The sequence below is a fragment of the Narcine bancroftii genome, chromosome 2 (assembly GCF_036971445.1).
Source record: "Narcine bancroftii isolate sNarBan1 chromosome 2, sNarBan1.hap1, whole genome shotgun sequence".
Taxonomy (NCBI): Eukaryota; Metazoa; Chordata; class Chondrichthyes; order Torpediniformes; family Narcinidae; genus Narcine; species Narcine bancroftii.
The window spans coordinates 343,594,191-343,603,387 of NC_091470.1; the positions used below are offsets into that span (position 1 = coordinate 343,594,191).

General features: G+C 44.6%; 1 pseudogene; it reads right to left on the reverse strand.

Annotated features, from left to right (window-relative positions):
- Positions 1 to 6,471: 6,471 nt before the first annotated feature.
- LOC138753123 (protein FAM200C-like) lies at positions 6,472 to 7,717 on the reverse strand (annotated as a pseudogene).
- Positions 7,718 to 9,197: the final 1,480 nt, after the last annotated feature.

Consider the following 9,197-nt stretch of genomic DNA (forward strand, 5'->3'; position numbering starts at 1 on the left):
TTTGTAGAGGTGCTGTGGACAGGCCCTGCCTGACAAAAATATACTCTGTGCAGTACAGCTCTCTGGGGACGCAAGAGGCCTGTGTGCCATGTCTGGGTGGCGGTGGGGGTGTGAAGGAGTCCAACTGGGCCTGGAGGCAGGAAGTAGACCTTGCAGTGACTGCTGGAGGTTGTGAGGTGAATTGACGAACTCACCGGGTAGAGCTAGCAGTGCACCGTAGACCAGCTCAGCTGATGACACCTGTAGATCTTCTTTGGGTGTCAAGCGGATACCCAGGAGCACCCAAGGCAGCTTGCCCACCCAGTTGGGGCCGGTGAGGTGGGCCATCAGTGCCGACTTAAGGTGGCGGTGCAATCGTTCGACTAGCCCATTGGACTGTGGGTGATAGACCGTGGTGTGATGTAGCTCGATCCCCAGCCTTTTGGTGAGCTATTCCCAGAGTGCAGAGGTGAATTGGGTGCCCTGATCACTGGTGAGGTGGTTTGTGATGCCGAACCAGGCAACCCAACTGTTCAAAAGCGCTCGGGAGCAGGTGTCCATGGAGGCATCTGGCATCGGGATCACCTTGGGCCAATGAGTGGCGCGGTCTACCACTGTGAAAAGGCAACGGTTACCTCGGGAAATGGGCAAGGGACTGATGATGTCCACATGTATGTGGCTGGACTATTCCCAGACATGTTTGAAATCTTGTATAGGCGCTCTGGTGTGCCTGTGTGCCTTGGAAAGCTGGCAATGGGTGCAGGTTCTGGCCCAGTCTGCAATCTGCTTCCGAAGCCCATGCCAGATGAAACGTTCTGTCACCATACGGACTGTGGACCTGATGGAAGGGTGGGAAAGGACATGGATATGGTGGAAGACTTGCCTGCGCCACTGCTGGGGAACCACTGGTCGCAGGGTGCCCATGGAGACATCGCACATGATGGTGCCCTCACCATGAGGAGTCATGAGGTCTAGGATCTGCAGGTCCATGATGGAAGTCCTGAAGGCCCACGTCTCCTCATCGGACTTCTGGTCCCGGACGAGCTGGTCAAAGTTGAGGCTGGGTGTCAACACACAAAAGGCCGGTTGTGGGAGTGTGTCGGTGACAACGTTGTCTTTCTCTGCCTTATGCTGAATGTCGGTGGTGAACTCCGACACAAAGGAGAAGTGACGCTGTTGGCGGGCCGACCAGGGATCTCTTGCCATAGTGAACGCCTGAGTGAAGGGTTTGTGCTCGGTAAAAATGGTGAAGGGCCTCCCCTCCAAGAAATAGCAGAAATGACACACCACAAGGTACATGCCCAGCAACTCACGATCAGAAGCGCTATTCTTGTGCTCTGGCGGGTGAAGAAATCGGCTAAAGAATGCCAGTGGTTTCCACTGTCTGTTCACCTGCTGCTCCAGGATGGCGCTGATGGCTGTGGCAGATACATCGACAGACAGCGCCATATGCAGGTCGGTGCATGGGTGGACGAGCAGGGTAGCCTTCATGAGGGCATCTTTCGTGGCTTCAAATGCCCTGCTGGCCTTTGGAGTCCACGCAAGTGTCTTGTCTTTGGCCGTGATGAGGGCGAAGAGCGGCTGCATGATGCATCCTGGACCATACCCGTAAACTCCTGTAGCCCCTTGAGGTTGTCTGGGCTTGGGAACTCCCTGATTGCAGCGACCTTTGTAGTAGCTGGTGTGGCTCCTTCTGCCATGATGGTTTGGCCCAGGAACTGCATGGACTCTTTCCTGAACTGGCACTTGGTTGGATTGATCGTTAGGATGACGTCGGCCAGTTGAGAGAAGAGGGTGCGCAGGTGAGACTTGTGTTGTACCCGGTCTCTGCTGGCAACAAGGAGGTCATCCAGGTAAATGAATACAAAATTCAAATCCATGCCCATTGTGTTCATAAGGCAGTGGAAGGTCTGGGCGGTGTTCTTGAGCCCAAATGGCATGCGTAGGAACTCGAACAAGGCGAAGGGGGTGATGATGGCCGTTTTGGGTATGTCCTAGGGGTGCACAAGGTTTTGGTGATACCCGCGCACCAGGTTGACCTTGGAGAATACCCTTGTGCCATGCAGGTTGGCCGTAAATTCCTGGATTTGAGGTATCGGATAACGGTCAGGTACTGTCTTGTCATTAAGCAGTCGATAATCTCTGCAGGAGCGCCAGCCACTGAAGGCTTTCGGGACCAGGTGGAGTGGTGAGGCCCAAGGACTGTCGGAGTGTCGAATGATTCCCCAACTCCTGCAGATCTGAGAACTCTTTGTTCGCTATCTGGAGTTTATCCGGCGGGAGCCGGTGTGCCTTGGTGTGGACCAGCGGGCCTTGGGTGGGGATGTAACGTAACACCCCGTAGCATGGTGAGGTGGCAGAGAACTCCGAATTGAGGAGGGATGGGAACTCATCCAGGATACGCTGAAACTCGTCCTTGGGCGTGCTGACCGTGGCCATCTGCGGCTGCTCTGTGCGGGAGGCGTTGAAGCAAACAGATTGAAAGGTACGGGCATCTACCAATTGTCTACGTCGAATGTCAACCAGGAGTCCGTAGGCGAGGAGGAAATCGACACCAGGATGGCGGTTGGAGGGACGAAACGGTGAACCTCCACGAGAACTTCCGCTGGCCGATCTGGAAGTGGACAGTATTGTCTCCATACATCCAGATCTCTGTTGAATTGGCTGCATGGAGGGGAGGTCATTGAGGCTGGTTCTGGGACTCGATGGATGTGGCCAGGATGACGCTGATCTGGGCCCCAGTGTTGATGAGGAAGCATTGGCCTTTGACTGAATCCCACAGGTAGAGGAGGCTGTGCTCTTGGCCAGCCACTGCAGCCATTAATAGCGCCCAACCTGCTCATTTCGCTGGAACGAGCAGGGCTGATTTCACTTCCGAGCCTTGGCTTCCCAGTGCTGGTGGAAGAAGCAAAGGCCTGAAATGGATGACTTGCTTCTGGCTATGCTCTTTGAGACCTCTGCAGGGACCGGGTGTTCCACCACAGTGCTAGAGGAAGGCTTGGCGTGGTCATGCCCATTAATTCTAACCTGCTGGACTGCTGAGCCTTCCGAGAATCTTTGAGCCATAGCTCTTGAGCCTTTTGAGTGACTTTCCTAGGGTCGACAAAGCTCTCCTGGGACAGTAATGGCCAGATGTCTTCAGGCAGATGGTCGAGGAAGATGCGCTCAAAGAGAGGGCAGTTGGTGTGATCGCCCATGAGTGTGAGCATCTCATCTATCAACTCGATTGGAGTTCTATCCCCCAAGGCATCAAGGCACAGCATCCGAATGGCAGCTGGTGCCTGGAGAGGCCAAGGGAGCTGGTGAGCACCCGCTTGATGGTCCTGTACTTATGTCCTGTGGGTGGGTGCTGAACGAGGTGCAGCACTCGTTTGGTGGTGGCCTGGTCCAGGGCGGCGACCAAATGGTAAAACTTGGTCGAATCCAATGAAATCTGGCGGAGGTTAAACTGAGCCTCTGCGTGGCTGAACCAGGTCTCCAGCTCCTGAACCCAGAAGTCAGGAAGCTTGATTGCTATAGCGTTGATCGAAGGGTCATTCATGTTGGGTTCAAAGACGTTTGAAATGGTGACAGGTAAAATAGATGGGGGAGAGCCAGTGGATGTGGTGTACCTGGACTTCCAAAAGGCCTTCGATAAGGTCCCGCATAAACGATTGGCTTCCAAAATCAAGGCTTATGGGATTGGGGGAAAAGTATTGATGTGGATTGAGAAATGGCTGGCAGGTAGAAGACAGAGAGTTGGGATAAATGGCTCATTTTCTGAGTGGCAGGCGGTGACCAGTGGGGTGCCACAGGGATCTGTACTGGGACCCCAGCTGTTCACAATTTACATTTATGATCTGGATGAGGGGATTGGATGTAATATCTCCAAATTTGCAGATGACACTAAGCTAGGAGGGGTTGTGTGCACGGAAGAGGGGGGTCAGGAAGCTCCAGTGTGATTTGGATAAATTGAGGGACTGGGCAGATACATGGCAAATGCACTACAATGTGGATAAATGTGAGGTTATCCACTTTGGTAATACAAACCAGAGGGCAGATTACTATTTGAATGGCAATAGATTAAGAGATGGGGAAGTGCAGAGAGACCTAGGGGTACTTGTACACTAGTCTCTGAAGGTGAGCATGCAGGTACAGCAGGCGGTTAAAAAGGCAAATGGTATGTTGGTCTTCATATCAAGAGGGTTTGAGTATAGGAACATGGATAGCTTACTGCAGCTGTACAGGGCCTTGGTGAGACCACACCTGGAGTATTGTGTGCAGTTTTGGTCACCTTATCTAAGGAAGGATGTTCTTCCAATGGAGGGAGTGCAGAGGCGATTCACCAGGCTGATACCTGGAATGGCAGGAATGAGTTATGAGGATTGCGCAAATTGGGATTGTACTCGCTGGAGTTTAGAAGATTGAGAGGGGATCTCATAGAGACCTATAAAACTCTGGCAGGACAGGACAGAATGGATGCAGATGGGATGTTTCCAAGGATGGGAAAATCCAGAAACTGGGGCCATGGTATGAGGATAATAGGCAAACCATTTAGGACCGAGATGAGGAGGAATTTCTTTACCCAGAGGGTGGTGAATCTGTGGAATTCATTGCCACAGAGGGCAGTAGAGGCAGGTTCATTAAATATATTTAAGAGGGAATTAGATATATTTCTTCAGTATAAGGGTATTAAAGGTTACGGAGAGAAGGCGGGGACGGGGTACTGAACTTTAAGATCAGCCATGATCTCATTGAATGGCGGAGCAGGCTCGAAGGGTCGAATGACCTACTCCTGCTCCTATCTTCTATGTTTCTATGTTTCTATGTTTTCTATAAATCTGTCAGGGTCACCAATTGTAGCGGCGGCTACACTGCTAACTGAAGGATCGCACAACAGGATGGGTAAAGTTCAGATGGTGGCTGAACGTGGCAAAGGTCATGCCAACTAAATGGCTTATCTTCATGGGCTGTAGGCACACGGTGGGAAACAGTGAACATTGGTGGGGATGCCTGCCTATCAGTCAATGCCATCCTTTCTGCCAGAAGCGGTAGGACAACTAGGCTCAGCAGGCCTATATAAGACAGGGAAAACTGTCAATAAATCAGTATCAACTGTACACAACTCATATAAATGTCTTGCTTTCATGCCCTGCCATAGCACGCACTACATTGGTCACCCCAACTGGTCAAACGGTGCTTTAGACCTGTTGATGGAGGAACAAGCAACATTCCACACAGTTTCACTAAAACTGCTGATATTCTGGACTTCACAGCTGCTAGTATGGTTCAAGCATGCTGAGACCCAGTTCTCGATTCGACAAATCACAGCTGACGCCACAATAATATACATGGTGAACTCACTCAACCAGGACACAGCCACCAGGATCATTGATTTCTTCCAACAGCCTCCGGAACAGCGTCATCTTTTGTTTGTCCAGCATTGAAATTGTTAATATATGGTTGGTGTTTTGAGAGGAATAAGGATTTGTAACTTTTACCAAATATTTGAAATGGTTAAATATATTAGGGGATAGTTTCTGCTTTTCCTTAAATATTACATTTTATGTTCCTAATTGGTTTTATGATTAAATGTTTCATCATTAAATTTTAGTTTTGTGGTGCTACCTCTTTTTTGTTTGAAAAGATTATTTTAACTTTTACAAAATACAAATGTAAAATACAAAAAATACCCTCTAGATCAGTGGTTCCCAACCTTTTTTATGCCCCGCACCCCTAAAAATTTTAATTTGTTCTCGCACCCCTGAAAGTAATAATTTATTTAAGAATAAAGGTGAAGGCGACCAAAACAAATGTGTATAATCAATTTTTAATAATGTATAAACAAAAATGAAACATATGAAAAGAAAACAATATTACAACAAATTAAAAGTTGCATAAACCCTACAAAAAAATTAAATCTCCATCCATGCATGAAATTTCTTTAAAAAAATTAAAGAACTAATGCTCAAATGTTCATAAGCCAATTTAAATTTAATGATTCTTTTGTTCTTGTTCATTGCTTAATACTTTTTCAAAACGTGGCACTTTGTTGCTGATGGCAGTCCGCGTGTCTGCCTGTGCACTCAAGCGATTTCTAGATTTTGTCTTGATTGACAAAAGGGCCCTAAATCCAGACTCGCATAAGTATGTCGTTGCGAATGGGATGAGCACAGTTAATTCTTTTTCACAAAGGCTTGGAAATACGTCCATTGCCGAACACCAAAATTGTTCCAAAGTTTTGCTTTCAAACTGCATTTCAAGAACACAATTTGTGCACAGTTTAATAAGATCTTCCTTCAGCTGTTCATCATCTGACATATTATCCAAATTGAAGGAGTATGGATTTATAATCCATTCTTCAGAAGTTTCCAGTTCTCCTCCTCCATCAAATGACTTTGATAGTATTTCGAAATGATCCACAATTTCTTCATACACACTTGGAATTAGGGACTCATTGTCATCAACCATTTCTTCGAGTGATGGAAAATTTGAAAGACTCTCTGTTTTAATTCATCGACACCAAAGATGTAACTTTTCTTTGAAAGCATTTAACTTTTCACAGCATTTCAATATGTTTATGTTTTTCCCTTGAATAGATACACTCAGGTCATTCATACAAGTGAAAATATCACTCAAATAGGCTAGCATTTGGTTGAATTCTTGTGATTCCATTTCTCCGGGCAGATCATAGTCATGTTCCTTCAGAAAATCTTTGACTTCTTTTTGCAGTTCGAAGAAGCAGATTAAAGCTCTCCCATGTGACAGCCAGTGGACTTCTGTGTGGAAAACCAAAACTGAATGCTCACTTCTAAAAACATCACAAAGCGATTTGAAGAGGTGGTGGTTCAGAGCACAACCCCTAATCCAGTTGATGGTCTTCACAGAAGTGTCAAGGACCTTTTTCAACTTTGGAGGCAATGTTTTTGATGCCAAAGCTTGTCGATGAAGAAAACAGTGGGTACCTTGAAAGTGCAGAATCTCTTGTTTCATCAGTGCAAAAAATCCTGATTTATTTCCTAGCATAGCAGGGGCACCGTCGGTACACACGGAACCAATAATTTGGATATCTACGTCATATTTCACAAAGAAGTCCTTCACACACTGGAAGACATCTTTTCCTTTTGTGGTTGTTTTCAGATCTTCACAGAACAGGAAATCTTCCATTATGACACCATCATGGACATACCTCACTAATGCGATGAGTTGACTACAATTTGCAACATCAGTTGATTTGTCCAACTGAAGAGAGATTTTCAAGCGATTAGCCCTGATAATTGCGATAACTTGGTCCAATATATCCAAACTCAAATCACCAATTCTGCTCTGAATAACATTATTAGATAACGGCACTAATTTAAGCTTGTTTGAGGCTTCTTTTCCCAGGACAATTGTTGCCATTTCTAATGCACCTCTTCTGCAATTGTATGGGGCTTCTTGGTTTTGGCTACTTTATACGCCACGTGGTATGAAGCATCAGCAGTGGTTTGTCAGCAGATATAAAACCTAATTTTAGAAGGGTTGCTCGAGAAACAAAGCGGGTCCTGTTTGCTTTCAATAATCCAACATCATGGCCTGCAACATCTGCTCCACCATGCCGGTTGTTGAAGTGTTCCTGCAGCTTAAACGGCTTCAAATTTGCATTTGAAAAGACAGCATCACAAAGCATGCACTGGGGTTTCTGCAGATCCTCAGTTGTTCCGGTGCAAGTGAAACCAAACTGTACATAATCATCAATCCATTTCCTTTTCTTTGACATAATGAAGGGTTAATTAATAATTTAAGAATTATAATCTCGAATATACATTACATGATGTCATGGAACAGTCTCGAATATTCTGGAAATGATGTCATTGATTAATTCTTGATACTTCTTGAAGTTTTTTGTGTCACAATCACATGATTAGATAACACAAATAAATAAGAAATAAAAATTGAATGTAATTCGCTACAAAACATAAAACAACAAGTTTGGCACCCATTTAAAGGTCCCGATTAAAAAAAAGTTATAGGGCTATGCCATTTAAAAGGGAATAGCACGTCGAAATGCACTAAAATTCATAGAGAATCTCATTCTATTGAATAGAAAAAAACAAGGATATCCCCATCTTTAATTTGGACTTTAAAAAAACTGATATTTTTATCTTGAACATATAGGACAGTACCCTTAATATAAACAAAAAACTGAAATGTTATCTTGCTCCACTGGAATGTTGTCTTGCACCCCCAAGGGTTGTGAGCACCCCTGGTTGGGAAACCCTGCTCTAGATCTACCCCCTACATCCCCCACCCTCCACCCCAATATCCCACCCCCTACTATCCCTCCCCCTCAGAACTTAACATACACAAGAGAAAGAATTTATAAACAAACAAATAGAGTGGGTTAGTTTGCAATAAATCAATTAAAAATACAAATTAAAAAAAATTACTTAACATCTAAATTAATACATTTCAAATATGGAGTCCACATTTTTTCAAAAAAAAGAATAATTATTTTGCAAATTATATGTAATTTTTTCTAAACATAAACATGATTTAATTTCATTATGCCATCTCTGTATACTCAATTCCACATAATTTTTCCAAGTTACCACTATACATTTCCTAACCACTTCCAAACTCACTCGGATAAATGCAATCCAAGATTTATCCAAACTCGCTGCTAATGGATTCATGTATCCTAATAAACTCTACCATGGATCCACATACATATCTATTTGGAATAAAGCTCGCAAAAATTTTATAATCTTTTCCCAAAAAGGTTTAACCTTTACACAATTCCACACAGAATGAACAAAAGTACCTACCTGATCTCCACACCGTAAACATAAATCAGAATCACTAAAGCCATACCTCTAACTTTTCAGGAGTTAAATATAAAAAATTATAATTAACTAGACTATAACACACATTAACTAATTTTGTGACACTATTTAAACATAAACCTGACCGTTCTTCCTCAGAAATAGAAGTAGATAACTCCTGTTCCCATTTATCTCTTATTCTCAATACACCTACCTTCTTCATTTTAATCTGCAACAACAAATACATTTCAGGAACAAACCCTTTCTTTCCCTTATCCATAAGTAATATTTCAAACTTTGATTATGTTGGTACTATAACTTCTCGACCAAAACCGTTCATTAAAATATCACGTACTTGATAATAAGCAAATAATGTATTTTGTGATATCCCAAACTTCTCTCTAAGCCTATCAAATGAAAGAAACAAGCCTGCCT